The sequence below is a fragment of the Ailuropoda melanoleuca genome, chromosome 1, assembly GCF_002007445.2.
Source record: "Ailuropoda melanoleuca isolate Jingjing chromosome 1, ASM200744v2, whole genome shotgun sequence".
Lineage (NCBI taxonomy): Eukaryota > Metazoa > Chordata > Mammalia > Carnivora > Ursidae > Ailuropoda > Ailuropoda melanoleuca.
Window position 1 is genome coordinate 41,136,556 of NC_048218.1, and position 16,049 is coordinate 41,152,604.

At 33.1% G+C, this 16,049-nt stretch overlaps 1 long non-coding RNA gene across 1 annotated transcript in view; it reads left to right on the forward strand.

The window, feature by feature from the left end:
* LOC109490467 overlaps positions 1-16,049 on the forward strand; it is a 116,778-nt gene that overhangs the window by 95,749 nt on the left and 4,980 nt on the right. The window contains exon 2 of the long non-coding RNA XR_002143791.1: positions 15,324-15,344. This is a non-coding gene — a long non-coding RNA (uncharacterized LOC109490467). The remainder of the gene's footprint in view (positions 1-15,323; positions 15,345-16,049) is intronic.

Sequence of the window (16,049 nt, forward strand, 5' to 3'; positions counted from 1 at the left end):
GGAATACCTTATTTTCTGTCTCACTCTCTGGCATACTGACCAGCATTAACCAATTGGACTGAGATCTAAGTTAGGCACAAGGAATCTGAAAGTAAGAGGAATGGAGATATCTGATGCAGAGAAGAAAAGGCCAACTATGTTCCGTAATTTACTCTTACCCATCCGTAGGCATTTATGAATAGCACATTCAAATATTAACTGTTTCCTGGCTCCCCAGGATGACATCTTTTTGTTTCCTGAGCCATCTGTCCACATAATTTTTTAATGATATTTGAAGAATTGCTTTCTATTCACCTATTTGTGTGCCTTCTACTTCCCTTAGACTAGAAATTCTTTGGTGTCCTGCTGTCCAAGAAGAGGACAGAGTAAGATGCCAAAATAGGATTCGATATTTAAGGACTTATTGGGAGAACACTTGTGAAGGATAAAAGCAGGTGGGGACAAGAGAATTTGGGGGTGCCTAAGACCGTAACACGGTCTGACACCCATGAAAAGAGAATGGGGGAAAAAAGGTTTAAGAAAGAGTAGCTTCAGTCCTCAATGCAATTTTCAGAAAGTTCCCAGTGGCTTTGGAGTGAATGCTATTATATAATACACATACATGTATACATATATACATACATATACACACACATGCATATATATTTTTTCTTTATCACAAGCAAAATATATGCAACATACTACATTGACAGCCACGTGTTGTATTTGGAAGGCTACTTAGAATAAAACTGATTTACAATAAATGTTTTAATGAATTAATGAATTGATTGAATTACTTAATAAATGCAGTTTTCTAGGAGTTTTGGTGGGTTTCCTTGCTGGTGCTTTTTAAAACAAATACAGATATTGAAATATGTATAGTTAAGGAGAATTTAACTACTCTTACAATGACCTTGATTTCTTTAGGATTACATATTCCTCAATTGAGATTACTAGCCAGATAAATTATGTTATTGGTATTTATATCCAAATAATCAGTAAATATATTTTAATATGGTCACAGGTCTATTTGCTTCCCTTTTTATTCCTCACATAGACTTAGTCAGGAATCTCTGATTGCTCTCTGCTCTTCCGTGTCAAATAATGACCTCTGTTTTGTTGTTGTTATTCATTTCTATACATCTTATACAGAAGAAAAATTAACCACAGAATAACATTATTGCCATAAAATTAATGTCAAACACCTTCATTAGGAATTAATATTTAAAGCAAACAAAAAAAATGTTGTTTTCAAAGAATTTTTCCAATTGAATAAAGCCCTTTTCTTTAAACAGTGCTGGCTATGAGTTTTAAATATTCTGTTATGGCCCATTGAAATGATTCTGTTATGGCCCATTTAAGCTTTAAATGTCACTGTAAATTAAACTTGACTAAATAAAAAAGAGGTAATTTATTTCTACTCAATGTTATTTTATTGTCCTTAATTTTGAAATAGATAGAACAATTACATGTTTTTTATATAAAGTATCTTATAAAGCACTATTCTTAATAACGAGCTATATTCAGGCTCTTTTTATGTATGTAAGGAATGTAATTTGGATTTTAAATACACATATTCCTAAAAATGAGATTTTTGCACATGTGTAAATATGAGATATTTTACCAGAATGAAATTTTACCAGTGTCAAATGATTATCAATCTGAATTTAAAAAATGAAAAGTAATTTACATAAAAGAATTATTTTCCTTTTGTAGATAATATACATAATATTGAGAGAAAATTTAATCTTGCATAAATTCAAAATTATGGATTTCTTTTAAATGACATTTTTTTGAGAAGCAAGTGAGGTAATATTTGTATTAAAGAGGCATATGTATTAGCTTCCTAGGGCTGCCATAACGAAGTACCCCACACTGGGTGGCTCAAACGTCTTTCACAGTTTTGGAGGATAGAAATTACAATCAAACTGTCAGCCAGGCCATACTCTCCCTGAAGGCTTTAGAGAAGGATCTTTTTTGGCCCGTTTCTAGCTTCTAGTGGATTCTGGCCATCCTTGACGTTCATTAGCTTGTACATGTAGGACTCCAATCTCTGCTCTGTCTTCACATGGTTTTCTCTCCTCTGTCTTCATCTCACCTTTCCCGTATCTGTGTCTCTATGTTTCCTCTCCTCTATTACAGGGATACCAGTGGTACTAGATTTAGAGTTTACCCTACTTCAGCATGACTTCGTCTTAATCTAATTACAAAGGCCCTATTTTCAAATAAGATCACATTCTGAGGTTTCAGGAATAACTTGATTTTGAGGGACACTAACTCAATACAGAGTGTAATAAATAAGTAACATTAGCATCTATTTTGTATTTTTTATGCTAGGTTCAAAGTGTTTAGATAGTTTATCAGATACACTTGGAGAAAATTATATTGTTAGGTAGTCTAAAGAAAAATAACAAAATTGATTCAATCTTGGCCATAATTGAAAATAATACACACATATACCCACTATGTGACTGTACAATGAATACAGAGTGATCAATCAACTTAGTGCTTTGGGGTTGTAGGAAAGTATCGCAAACTGTCATCACCTCTTATAAGAGCCAATCTAATATTTAGGGATTTAAAAATTGTCAAAAATTCAAATATGTTGAGTTAAAGTATACTGATTACAAATAATACGATATAGCGCAAGTTTTTGAAATTCTTCAGTTCATTCTCATTAGGCTGCATTAGAAGTTAAGAATTTACTTAACACATATGTGAAAACCTAAGAGGCCAAACAGGATTTGTAGTACGGAGCATCAGCCTGGAGGGAAACAGAGGGCAAGCTACAAGTGGGTATTTGCAGGGAGTTTAATAAAGAAATTATTTATAAAGATGTACACAGAGTATAGGGTAACGTTAAGGTATAGGGCCGTGTCCTAGAGCTAGTAACAATAATGGTAAGGCTCCTCTTTCTTTTCTATGGCCAGAAAGGAAGAGGAGAAAGAAGTTTGTTTGAAACCAGAGACAAAGAGGCTAAGGAGAGGGTTGCCTTATAGAAGCTGGGACTCTAGGTCATGTACTCAATCAAGTGAAGCCAAGCTTGCGGGGAAGAAGCTAGGGTGATAATTAACTTGGCTTCTCTCTATTTCTTCCCTCTTTATGCCCACCAGCCCCCCCATTGTCAGATTTCAACCAGAAGTCAGAAGCAAGAAAGCTCATTGATCTATCCACATGCAGGTTAGCCTCTAGGAGCTCAGACCTGGGTGGACAAGAATGTAGTGCCAATTTGAAAGTCCATGTCAGCTCTATTCTGTACCTATCCTAGAAAACTGTTTACCCTGTCTGATAAAGGTTCAATATACTACTATTTAAACTTTCATTTTTAATATGATTTAGTCCTAATGTCAGTCTGAAAAACTGAAACCGAGTTTAGCTAGACCCTATAATCAAAACAGTGGTAGCAGGTAGTGTCACTGGCTTTCTGTTACACGTAGAAGCAAGTACTCTGCAGGTGACAGTGACATTACTCGGTGTTTGTGTAGTGGGCAGCAGATTCATTCTAGCATGCTTTACAGAAATTGCTGCCATTTGATAAGTAACTCCATATGGACTGAGGCTGAAGCACTAAATCATTGTGTCTCCTTCATGCCAGGCACTGATTCATTGCAGTGTCTTACTCTGGAACTCATTGCTACTAGATTTTAGAAAATATACTTGTTTTCCCCCATCACAATGATATCTTCAATTTATTATTTCTCTGGCTGAATTTGATGATGTTGATATTTTTGCATCACCATGTGTATGCTAAACTATTTTCAGTAAGACATCTACTTATAATCATAGCAGGGTTTGAAGGAACCTTAAAGGTCACATAATCTCACTCCTCACCACATGCATACCATCCCCAAATGATAGTCATATATCTGGCTTCTGCTCGAATAATTCCAATGACAGGGCACTGACTACTTGAGATGCAGCCTTTTCTATGCTTGGATAGCTTTCATTACTAAAAAATTCTTCCTTATGTTGAGTGGAAATTTATTAACTCTATTTTCCAAATCTTGGTCCTAGTTCTGTTCTCTACAACAATAAATTTAACTTTATATTCTTTTGTTAACTCTTAGATATTCACTGCTGCAGGACCTTTAGCAAAGCACACGCTATTTTGTTGTGGTGTATAGTCCACCATAGCCATACAGAACAAATTGATTCTGTTCCCTGTTTTCAGAAGCAGTGAGTGCTATTATATCCTAATTTTATATAAAAATTCAAGTTAAAAATCAAACTAGAATCTAAGAAATGTCAAAATCAAAGAGCTACTCCGAATTTTACATTCATATCCTGATTCTGCTTCACAGTTCATGGTAGAAGCAGGTTGTATGTAGGAATTTCAGAAAAAAAGTAATTTTCACTTGTATATAAACAGCATTGCTCATGCAGATTTCTCCATCCCAAATTCTGAACTTAAGCTTGATGTTGCAAATAAATCTGAATCTTGAGTGAAATTTTTTTAGTGTCCTTTCCTTGTATTATTTTCCTCCTACATCTAAGAAAGAGAAAAGTGAGTATGTTAACAGATATGTCAACAAAACATAACCATTGACTAATATTGACCACTAAATCTAATTACTGAACATATATATAAAACATGGTGTCTCCATGCTTTAGCTTAAGAGCACTTTTTTGACAAGTGGATTCTCCAGTGCTCCATCCTTCACCATGAGGAGGATTACTGATATTACTTATTCCTCTGCATTTAGTTTAAGTTGTCTCCCAAGCTTTCCTCAGCCATAACTAGTAGCCAATGGCCTAAATACCTGCTAAGCTAGTCTTCCCTGGGTTCAAGTCAACATAGTTAATTTATTTATTGAACATTTACTCTGTCAGTCACAGAAGAGAAAAGGAACAGGAGTCAGGCTGAACTATGGAAATATTAACTATTTTCCACGTTTCTTTCTGCACATTACACTCTGTCTACATTCTTTTCCTAAGAAACAACGCCTTGAGAATGTTATTTTTTGTTCTTCCTCTTCTACTTTTATCTATTTTTTCTTGAATTCTGTTCCACTAGAACTTGTTGCAAATGTTCGGATTTTGCAAATGGCTCCACGGTTTGCACTTCAGTGCAGCTGGGGTCCAATTTTGCTATGAGGACAGCTGACCCTCGCATAACAAGGATCTTGCTCAGATTTCTTTTTTTTATTTTCTCAGTGAATAAGAATCTGAAAAGAAGAAACACTGAAAAAGTTTAGGTGACTCATTTTGCTTATGGAGACATTATAGCTAAACATAGCATGAACAGTGTCAATTGATTAACTGTAAAAAATTAAATTCTCAACTCATCTAAAATATTTAATAATTCCTCTGATATTTTATGTATGCTATGCTCTTTAAGACTATCATTTTTTTCAGTAATGTGATTAGAATGTTTCAAAATAAAATTAAGAAAAATCACAGATCAATTTATGTACAACCATAAGGAAAACATTGATGATTATTATATGAATTTCTTACAGTTAAAGGGGTTAAATCTAAGAAAATTCATATAAAATCAAATGAATAAATGGCTAAAATATAACTGAACTTTAAAAATAATCAAATTTCATGATTATATTACCTTTACTTATATTCATAACAATTCTTTTGTGCCATTTTCATTAATTTAAATCTGTAATTAGGGCTTCTTAATAAAGTATAGGGCAAACAATTACAAAGGTAAATGACACAATTGCTTCCTTGTGATAACTAGCCCTTAACATATATACAGTATTCAGAGATGATCTCTGTGGAGAGTGTGGTTTAAGTCAATTTTTAGTACCTGTACTTATCTATAAAGTATCAAAACAAAATAATTTTCTACATAATCTCTTGTATAATTAGGTTTCAATAAAATTTTGGATAAGGAGTGAATTTTTTCTTCCTTGAAACAGAACAGCTGTGTACTTTAGGTGATGTTAGCAAATTTACAGAAATATTGCATCATTTGTTCCATGCACTGTGTAAGTTACATCACATAAATGAGGTGAAAACAGCAGAATATTATTTATGTTTCACTGTGGCTGTAGAAGTGATACCACAGTCTTTCTAAACGTTGTTAATTTAGCAACACAAATGCAGAATTCTTCCTAATTTTCTGATAGTAACAATATCCAATTTCTTTTCAAATAAGAAAAAGTGTACTTAGCATGTTTGAAGCTTTATTTCCACAATTTATTTGCATTTTAGTACCAGGTAAACACAGTGAAAAGGGAGAAGAAAAAACAAAACCTCCCTCCAGGGGTTCAAAGTACAGCCTATTTGATCAGTATTTTGAAACATTTTCAAGACGAGTGTGACCTCAAAATCATTGCTACCCCTAACTGAATTAATTGAACTGGAATTATGGTGGGGTTGGAAATCAAGCAGGATGACTTCCTGAGCTCTGTCGGTGCTTATTACTAACTGAGAATCTGTGGGGACCTACCGTGAAAGAACGGCTTCCTCTCGGAGCTCTTCTCCTTAAATCTCAATGTATTGAAATGTTTTTACTTTTCCCATCTTTGCAAACCATGGGCTTCAGCTTCCAATTTTGACAGCACTGCCCCAAAGCAGCAGAGCAGCCAAAATGCAACTGATTACTCAAGCATCTGATGTCAGGGTGCTTTCTTGCTTACATATTAAAAGGAAACAAACTAAGGGTTGCTGGAGGGGAGGTGGGGGGGGCAAGGGGTAAGTGGGTAATGGCCATTAAGGAGGGCACTTGATATGATGAGCACTGGGTGTTATATGCAACTGATGAATCACTGAACTCTATGTCTGAAATGAGTAATACACTATATGTTAATTTGTTTTAAATAAATAAAAATAAAATAAATTTAAAAATTAAAAAAAGAAGCAATAATGTTGCTTCCTCCTGTCCCAGTCATCTCTCCCCCAGATTTAGATTCTTAGTAGTTGCCGAGTGATGATTAAGTACAAGTAGGATGGAGAGAGAAGGAAGTCATATTTATTACACAGCTGATTAGTCCCCATGCTAGTTCTTCACATATATTATTACTCGATTTCCTTTCTGCTTTAATGACTCTTTACATCTTTCTACCAATGCATTCAGTTTCATTAGATTGTTTGCTTTTGGCTATTGAGTTGTATGGATATATATTTTGGATGTTACCCATTATGAGATAAATGATTTATAAATATTTTCTCCCATTCCATAGGCTGCCTTTTCAGTTTGTTGATGGTTTCTTTTATGTGCAGAAGCCTTTGAGTTTGATGTAGTCCCTCTTGATAATTTTTGTTTCTGTTGCCCTTGCTTTTGGTGCCAAATTCAAAAAATCATTGTGAAAACCATTGTCAAGGATCTTACTGCCTAGGTTTTATTCTAGGAGTTTTTTGGCTTCAGGAGTTAGGTTCTTTTAAGCCTCTAATTCATTTTGAGTTGATTTTTTTGTAAGTGATGTTAGATAGGGGTCCAGTTTCATTCTTTTGCATGTGGCTGTCCATTTTTCCCAACACCATTTATTGAAGAGGCTATTTTTTCCCCATCGTATATTCTTGGTTTCTTTGTTGTAAATTAGTTGACCATGTACTGGGGGGTTTATTTCTGGGTTCTTTATTCTGCTGCATTGATCAAATAACAACAACAACAACAATAATAAATAATAAAAACATTACAAAATATATTTCTGTTCCCCCCATCCTCTGTGCTATTAAGGTCATATGATTTATTTTACTTGTATTATAAATCTCGCTGTACAATGGATTGGTTTTGCTCTAAAGGGTCAAGTATGTTTTGAAGCAAGTTTTATTATTAAAGAAAAAGAATCTTTTATATTTATTCACATTCTTATCATTAGCACATTCTTAATTTCTTTCTAAAGATTTGGGTTTCTAAATGGAATCATTTTCTTTTAGATTATAGAATATCTTTTAATATTTCTCATATTGTGAAATTTCTCAACTTTTTCAGAAAAATAAAAACAAAGGTGAAATAAAACATTTTCTGAATATAACCTTCCCTTCCAATTTGAGAGGTTTTTGTTTTGTTTTGTTTTGTTGTTTTTGTTTTTAGTTCTATTAATAATTTGTCCTTTTGTTTTCTGGCTTACCTTGTTTCCAATAAGAAATCGGCCATTGTTTTTATATTTGTTTCCCTGTACATAATGTATTTTTCTATCTTGACTGCTATCAAGGTGCTCTTTAGATAATTGGTTTCCAGAATTTTTATCATGATTTCTTGAGGTTATTTTCTTTATTTTTGTCCTACTCTGATTTTGCTGAGTTTCTTGGATCTATGGACTTATATTGCTCTTGAAATTAGATAATATTTGTTTATTATTTTTTCAAATTTTTTTCTCCCTTATCGTGCCCCAGAATCCAATTGCACATTTGTTAAGAAACTTATTTTCCTTTAGATCACTGAATTTCTATTGATTTTTAGACTTCTTACTAGGTGTGTTTCATTTTGTATATTTCTAATGATCTGTCTTTAAGCTCTAGTTCTTGATTTTTTGTTGTTGTTGTTGTTGTTGTTTATAGTGTCTAATATGTTATTCTACCCATTCAGTAATGTCTTTCATTTCAGAGTTTTGTAATCTGGAAATTCCATTTGTTTCCTTTATTATAACTTGTTTCCTTTATCATGTTCATTTAAAATTTTTCTATATGTATTTATCACAGCTGTTTTTAAAACCATGTTTAATAATTACCTTATATTCATGATTCCTGTTCTCTTATACTTACTGTTTTATACTGATTTTGTTTTTGACCAAAACAAAATTTATTGTGAATTTTATTGTTGAGTATCTGGATTTGTTGTTTTCCTTTAAGTGTTTAGTTTTGTTCTAATCAGCAGTAAAATATTTGTGGCTCACTTGAGTTTTTTCATGTCTTATTAATACATATTATTATCTAGACTAAACTTCAGGGCCAGGGCTAGGTCAGTTATGATATGACATGGGATCTCCGCTGAAAGCAGGGTGCTCAATGTGGACAATTTGATCGCAGATTCTAACTTGAGCATTTCCCAAACCTACACAAGTTCCAGAAGTTTTCAGCATATAGCTCTTTGATATTTATTCTTTTTTTTTTTTTTTGGTCTAACTGAGTCTTAACTTATGTGTCCCTTATTATTCAGCTACAATCCATGGTACACCTAAACAGGTTCCTAGATGTCTTTTTTCTGTATAGCTTCCTTCTCTCTGGTATTCTGTTTTGGAATTTCCTGCTGCATCAGACTTTCTGAATTTTAATCCCTTTCAACCTCAGCAAATTCACTCTGCTTCATTTTCCCTACTTCAGTCTTTGGTAAATGTCTCAGAGCAGAAAACTAGATAAGCAAAGGATTCACTTGATTAATTTCCCTAATTAAATTAAAACAATAAACAATATTCCTAATTTAAGGAGAACAGTAACAGCAGTAATAGTAATATAAAAACAGGTTCATGTTTTTACTTCATCTGCTTAGGTAACTCCATGGAGCTGAATAAAATTGCCTACTTGTTCACTTTCACTTTGATACCTTGCGTAGCTATAGAACTAACTATTAGCATATGAATGAGCAAATCTGCTTCTTCTTACTGTTAAACTACTCAGATTGCTCCATGATTAGCATATGTAAGTGCAGAATGGAAAAAGCAAAACAAAAACTTTTTCAAAATGAAAATTTAAAAGTGAAAAGTTCCAAAAATGAACTTTTGTGAAAGAAGTAATACCTTTCATACGTTTTTTATTGCATTTTATGAATAAAAATTTCCATAGGGAATTCATCAGAGCATCTACACGTTTGTACCTAACAGTTGTAAGCATCCACCTTCGTGCATATTTTGATAAACCAATGTGAACTTCTGAAGAATTTTATAAAAGAGTTATCTGGCAATCTTTTTAAAAAATTAACAAATATTGACTTGATTTTTTCTTTCTTTCTTTCTTTCTTTCTTTCTTTCTTTCTTTCTTTTCTTTCTTTCATTCGAATTAAGAAAGGAATATTTATTGAACACAAATAATGCACCAGGCAGTGTTCTGGTGACTTTATATACTTTCATTTAGTCTTCACAACAAAGCTGTGAGTTATATGTTAGTATCCTTTTTTCTACACTAGTAAACTTAAGATGGGAATTTATTTACCAAGATCTAATAGCTATCAGTTGCAGTGCTAGAATTTCAACCTAATTATATTAGTCAGGAACCCACTTTCTTTCCCCCTAAGTATGATGCTTTTTTTTATTATTACCTATTGCTATTTTCTAACTGTATACCACACGATGTAATCATACAGCCAACATCTGTGCAAGCACAGGCCACCTGTGCCAGCAGATGCTACATGCTCCTTCTCCTTTCTTCTAAACTCCCACTCACACAGGCATATTAGTGGAAGATCTAGAACATCTAAATGGTTATGCCTAAATCATTTCTTTTAGGGCCTTAGAGAGTCTAAAACTAACTTTAAGGAGAGTGTCATCATGATTAAAGAGCAGGTGATGAAATCTGGAAAAGTACTTGGGATATCCCTAAGCTTATCGCAGTAGCATAGAAATAGCACAGTTATGAGAGAAGCCTCTGTAAACTATTTTATTAAGAAGTTATGTTAGAAATTAAAGAGGTTAGCAGTATAATCATCTAATTTGCTCACTATATTCCAGACTTTCTGGGACAATCACAGCTCAAGGGCCAACTGCAAAATGTTTTATGAGAATATTGTACTTCTAATAATTGGTAGTGTTTCATCTAGAAATCATTTTTAAAATAAACTCAAATATAATTCAGCTATATTGCTCTAAAAACCTATATACAAAAATTGGGCAGTTTAGTTTGCATGGCTTTATATGCCTTTTGATCTTAGGAGAAATAATAATATAAAAATTCTCTTACTTAAGACTAAAAGTGCCATTAACCAAGATTAATAATAGAGGTAGAAGTATTAAATGCTAATCTACAGGAGACCTATGAGACCGTCAATACACAGATAGCTAATGCCAGTCTGTTTTAATAACTTTTTAATTGTGTGCTAATTATTTATTCATTAAATTGTTTATTCTAGTGCCTTATCTAGAGTCCCTTGTGGCCCTGGATGAAGGAATTCAAGCCCCCAGTTGCTTGTAAACAACCAAGCAGACACTTTTATTACATTTAAATTAGTTGTGATGGGAAAACACAGGAGAATAGGCACTGAACCCTCTCAGACTTTATGAGCTTATAGTTACCTCCTGAATCAGAACTCTCAGCATTTAAATATTAGCTCTAAAATCAATTTAATTATGTTGACTATTTTTTGGATTCAATATTAGAATAATGAATTTATGGTAAATGAATATCATAAGAAGAGTGGGGCAGCCTATCATCAGGTCTTGCTCCCATAATTACACAAATGATACATACTTTTTTTTTTTTTTTTAACAAACACTTATTTGGGGTCAAGGATATGGAATAACATAGCGATCCCTGTCCTTGATGAGATCATAATCTAGTAGAAGATACAGTTGTGAAAATAAAGTATTAAAATATGATGAGATAAGTGTAAAATACTATGGAGTTACAAAGGAGAAGGCAGAGATTTGAGGATTCATATTTAAGCTGGTTTTTGAAGAATGAGTAGGATTTAACCAGGCTAAGCAAGCTATTCCCAGGGAATTGCTTAGCGGCATTAAAAAATGTGCAAGATACAGCAAAACTAAAGGGAATAAAGCATAGGGATATACAGATGTGGGAGAAGATGAAACTCAAAGTAGTTATGAAGTTGACTAGTAAATAATAGTGTATGTCAGGATTTAAGTTTTATATTTTATTTAGTACATAGAAAGCTAAGACTCAACTTACGTTTTTGCAGAAAGTTGATAAATTTTATTTTCTTCTTAGATAAATAACTAAGGCTAAAATATTATGTATGGGAATGTTGATTTCCTTTGGGTAGTGAAGAACAGAGTAAGAGTCATTAAAGACTAAAGATGAGAAATAGTAAAAGTTCTGAACTAAGGAAATTGCGGTGGGATTGAACAGGGGCAGGACAATTGCAAGAAATTCTGCTGAGACAGAATAAATGTTAACTGACTGGATATGAGGGGAAAGGGAATAAATTATTCAATAGGATTCTAAATTTTTTAGTTTGCAGTTATGATGAAGCTATTAACTAAAAGAATTATAAAAAGTGGAATCAATCTAATCATGCTAGTGGTTTTTAGTTTGTGTCCTTAAATATCAGTGGGTCATTGGGTAAGGCAGCACTGGAATTGTAACAAACACGTTCAATGATATTGTTAGTGGGACAAGTCCATTGGGTAATATACAATCTAAAGAAAGGGGAATGGCAGTATAGCAAATTCTGAGATTCAGTTTCCTAACAAACTCGTGCACAATACTTGACTTCAAAGGCAATGGGGATGTTAAATATTCAGCATATCTGTGTAATATAAGATAGAAAGTTGATTCCAAAGGAGTTAGTCATACAGACAAATTAGGAACCATTCAATGTAAGGCTATACATAAAGGATCCAGAGACCAGGAGATCAAAGGAAGCCAGATATGGTACACATCTCTATGTATCTCTAACATAGATTCCAATTATATGGTAAAATCTGTTTGACCTTTGTACTGTTTGATACTGCACTTGGTGCCCAACAGAAGTAATGCATTTTACAGTGTCTTTATGCCTGTTAATATACACTGCTCCAATAACCAAATAATTAGAAAATGTGAAAGATAATCTTTCTGAAAAAATGGATTGTTTAAATCATAACAGAATGGTGTAAAACTGTTTTTAATATCTCAAACTCAAGAAAAAGTTTCCTGAATTATAACAATTAAGTGAGATCGGCCTACCGAGCTGGTGAATTGTTGAGAACATATGAAGTAGAATAATTCCTTTAAATAATTCCAGCTAAAACTTATATTTTAAAATAATTCTCATTAAAATATACTCAGTTTTTATTGTCAAATATTTTTGTATTGTCAAGTATTTTATATTATCTGAGTGAATACAAATTATATTATAAAGAGATTTGTCAAAAAAGTACTATCAGATATTGTCAAATAGATTGAGATGCTAAACCCAAACTTTAGTGGCCCCAAAGCACACATTCTCTGCAGCATGGATCCTAATGTGGGGTTTTAACCCACAACCCTGATATTGAGACCTAAGCTGAGATCAATAGTCAGATGCTTAACCAACTGAGCCACCCAGGCACCCCTTCAATACACATATTTTAAAATGACAAATTATGTGCTATTTTTTAGGTTATGTGTTTTTTAAATCTTTGTCACATCTCTTTGCCCACTGTGCCATAAATTAAAACACACACATGCACATACATGCACACATTCATGTAAGTAGATAAACAAAGCTCAAATGGAAAGTTCTGAAAAATTATAAAATGTTAAGGAACCAACTGCTATCCATTAATTTTGTATTTACCAATCTTTGGAAGATGCCATGGAAGCATTTTATTTTTTCACAAAGTATCAACTCTGAAAGATTTCAAGATCTATAAAATGGCATTCCATGTAAAAATTTTGATATAGAAGAACTAATATTTCAATGCAAGGAAAGATATTTGGAGAAAGTATTTATTTTGGTATTAAGAAAAGGGTAAAGTTCTTAACTACAAAAGTATGTGTGTGCAGGTGGCATCTGTGTGCGCTCAAGAGCGTTTATAGTCTAGCCTTTTGTACATTGGTGATTATTCTTTTAAGCTGAAGAAGAAAAATAAAAAAGAAATTCAACTTGATTGTTAAGAAATATTCCTATTGAAGAACACTGGGAAAAGAGTAGGTTCTTAATAAAGATTTGATTATGAATTAGATCTCATTCCTTGCAAACATGGTGGAAGAGTACCACCATGGCAAACATCATAAGGATCTAAAATTCTTGTCTTAATACCAACTCGGACATTAGGAAACTGACTCTGTAGCTTTAGACTTGTCTTATGTATTCTTTTTGGCCAATCTGGAAGGAAATGGACATCCAGAAGTAAAATATACACATAAACTTTGAGCACAGAGAATATAATGGAATTTTTGGAATAACTTCTAGCTTCTTTTGTTAGTTTCGTAATTTTATTATTTATCATATAATTTTCAACTAATTTTGACCTAGATGGTTTTAAGTGTTTTTTCATCAATTATATACCATTTTTATTTATCTTTTTAAATAATGAAAATATTTTATCTTTGTGGTTGCATCATCATCAACTATTACTTTTATTACTACAATTACTAAAACTAACATTAGCTAATATATTATATTGTGTACTTGGCTTAAATGCTGAATTTTTTATGTGCATCATTTCTTTGATATTCATGCTAGGTATATGAATCAGTTATAGGACAAACACTACATTTAAATTTCCATTTTCAGATAGGAGACTAAGACTCAAAGAAGTCTCTTCATGTGCCTCAGACTACTCAATACATTGGAAGCACTTGGAATCAAATCTGTATCTGTGCCACACAAAGTTCAGATTCTGCCTTTTCCAAAATTGTGCTGCTTTCCCCAATGATGGAAATAGAATACTCTAAAAGCAAAGGCAGATAAGAATTTATTTAGTATATCTTTTTTTTTTTTAAGATTTATTTATTTCAGAGAGAGAGACTGCACACACACGTGCATGCGAGCAGAGCTGGGGGAGAGGGAGAGAGAGAGAATTTCGGGCAGACTGTCTGGAACCCACTACAGGGCTTGATCCCAGGACCCTGAGATCATGACCTGAGCTGAAATCAAGAGTCAGTTGTTCAACGAACTGAGCCACCCAGGTGCCCCTATTTTTAGGATATCTAATCAGTAAAATTAGTAAATGGGGCTTATAAGATGACATTCTTTATTAATATTATAAAATATCTATCCATAAACTTCCTGAATCATGGGAATCCAGGGGATTCTCATTAGATTGATCATTTGTGGTCTAGAATGCATATAGGAACCTGAAATCATCAATTTAGACTGCAGCATACAGTTATTTTTGTGTTTCATTCCATTCTTTATCCTGGTTATTATTAGCATTTTAAGAAGTCATAATTTGACGAGTTACAATTGCTTCCAGAAGTATTTTGACATGTGAGAAAATGATCAGAACTTAATAAGTCCCATGTAAATACAAATAAATTCTGCTTTTGAAAATTTGGCTCTTTAGGTGTTGTAAGTAAGTGATAAATCACTAAACTCCACGCCTCAAACTAATACTACTCTGAATGTTGACTAATGGGAATTTAATACGAACCTGAAAAATAAAAATAAAATAAAATTTGGTTGTTTATGAAAATGCAAACATACACACACTTAACACACACAAAAACTAAGATAACCTGGAACCCTGTAGGAATGAGCCCTTGTTATATGCTTTCCTAAATTTAATAAAACTAAATCTTTGTTGAAAAAAATCGATATGTATATTTACAAATATGACATAATTTTAATCCTCTCTTTTATTTGGCAGGACCATCAATCAAAAATGACAGTAAGTACATGATCACATTTTTTGTATTCATATAAAATTTTCTTTGAAGCAAAACACAAATGACTAGACTATTAGAAAACTTCCTGTATTTTAAATAAAATAGGCTAGAGTAAGCTGAAATGGCTGAAAACAAAAAAATTATTGATTATTTTCGTTGCATGTCCATTGTGAATTGTCTGAAAGCTTTGCTCTAATTCCACCTCAATCAATAATTTAGGGGATGTGGCTTTCACCATCTGGAATACCAGTCCCCATGGTAAGAAAAAGAGAGTTGATGAATTGTATACAGACTCTAACATACTTGCACTTGAATGTTACATGTGAATTGTGCTCTTGACAAATAAAAATTGTGTATTTAGGGGCTCCTGGGTGGCACAGCGGTTAAGCGTCTGCCTTCGGCTCAGGGCGTGATCCCGGCGTTATGGGATCGAGCCCCACGTCAGGCTCCTCCGCTATGAGCCTGCTTCTTCCTCTCCCACTCCCCCTGGTTGTGTTCCCTCTCTCGCTGGCTGTCTCTATCTCTGTCGAATAAATACATTTAAAAAATTGTGTATTTAGCAGAATCTTTTAAGTTAGAGAGTTACAAATATATTAAGTTGTCAAAGTGTTCTTCTCAGATAGCTGAAAGCTCTCTATAACCAGCATCATTTCTCAGTTGCGTGAGGTATNAAAAATTGTGTATTTAGCAGAATCTTTTAAGTTAGA